The following is a 1,743-nucleotide window of genomic DNA, read 5'->3' as shown; positions in this document are numbered from 1 at the left end:
TTCAGAGCACGTATCGCGAATCATTTGATTTAGATCGGAACTTCACAGCACGTATCGACGTATCATGAATCATTTGATTTAGATCGGAACTTCAGAGCATGTATCGCGAATCATTTGATTTAGATCGGAACTTCAGAGCACGTATCGAGAATCATTTGATTTAGATTGGAACTTCAGAGCACGTATCGCGAATCATTTGATTTAGATCTGAACTTCAGAGCACGTATCGTGAATCATTTGATTTAGATCGGAACTTCAGAGCACGTATCATGAATCATTTGATTTAGATCGGAACTTCAGAGCACGTATCGTGAATCATTTGATTTAGATCGGAACTTCAGAGCACGTATCACGAATCAATTGATTCAGATCGGGATTCGGTGCGCATATCGCAAATCATTTGATTCAGATCGGGACTTCGGAGCGCGTATCATGAATCATTTCAATCAGATCGGAACTCGGAGGGGGTATCGCGATTCTTTTTTTCTGAATTTTTTTTTCTTTATTAAATAGTACAAAACATGAAACCATCAAGGCGGTACAAATATAAAAACAAAAGAAAGAAAAAAGAAAAGTATAGCTACACAAATAGCTAATCCCTTAAGAAAATTAACCATAGTTTCTATTATAGTAAAAGTGTAGTAACCTTTTGTTGTTGTTGTTGTAAAACCATGGTTAATTTTCGTAAGGGATGTGTTGCCAGGTTAACAAAAAAAAATGTTTTTCTCTATGTTAAATTTAGCTAGCAGGAAACACAAATTAACAGCAACTCACTTCAATGTCTGACTTATATAATAATTACATCCATAATCTTTTTTTTTTTAATTTGGAGTAACTAGTCTATTGTTTGACCTCTTCATATTTAAGTTGAGAACTAGGCCTACCTAGTTTCCAAAGTTGGATATCGCTTGTTATGATTTTCAAGGGTGCAGAATTTAGTAGGGATGCTAGGGACACGTCACTATATCCAGCGACTAAAAATGTGCAACACTTTACATTTTACTACCAATTATTTGTAATATCTAATAATTATTCATATTGAACTTACACTGGAAATGTTTGCGCAACCTCTAGCAAGATCTTTGCAAAAACTCTCAGAATTTATTTCCAGAACATGATGCATGATGGGATATGCTTATCCTCGAATAATGCTCTGAAGCAGATAGTGTGGATTTAGTGCGCGTTAACGGTACTGTGCTTTCGCGTTTTTAAGACCTGGGACAGTCCTGGGACGCCTACATCATATGCTTGAGCGCCTTGTCGTGAACGCACCTGCTTGAGCGACCGGAAGCTGGAGATTACAGTTTATACATTTTTAAAAATCTATATTTTTCTGACACTAACGCATCGTTTAGATTCAGAAGGCCTTTATTAAAACCCCGGATCCGTGTGGAGTAGTTTTATGATGGATGGATACATTTTTTCGGCTTCAAAAACAGGGGCACCATTCACTGCCATTATACAGCTTGGAAGAGCCAGGACAATTTTTAATATAACTCCGATTGAATTCGTCTGAAAGAGGAATGTCAGATACGCCTAAAATGCCCTGAGGGTGAGTAAATTATGGGCTAATTTCATTTTTGGGTGAACTATCCCTTTAACTGCATGGAGCTCTGCAACTGTGTAAACTAAGATAACTTGATATGTGACTGCTGTCATCAAATAAGGAGCTAACCAAAATGAAACAAAAAACTCACACTGTTTACACACTCAGCGGGAAGGAATTAGAAATTGTTTCATATT

Source organism: Sinocyclocheilus anshuiensis, unplaced genomic scaffold (genome assembly GCF_001515605.1).
Source record: "Sinocyclocheilus anshuiensis isolate Anshui unplaced genomic scaffold, SAMN03320099.WGS_v1.1 scaffold4058, whole genome shotgun sequence".
NCBI lineage: Eukaryota > Metazoa > Chordata > Actinopteri > Cypriniformes > Cyprinidae > Sinocyclocheilus > Sinocyclocheilus anshuiensis.
Note: the sequence above shows the minus strand (reverse complement) of the source record.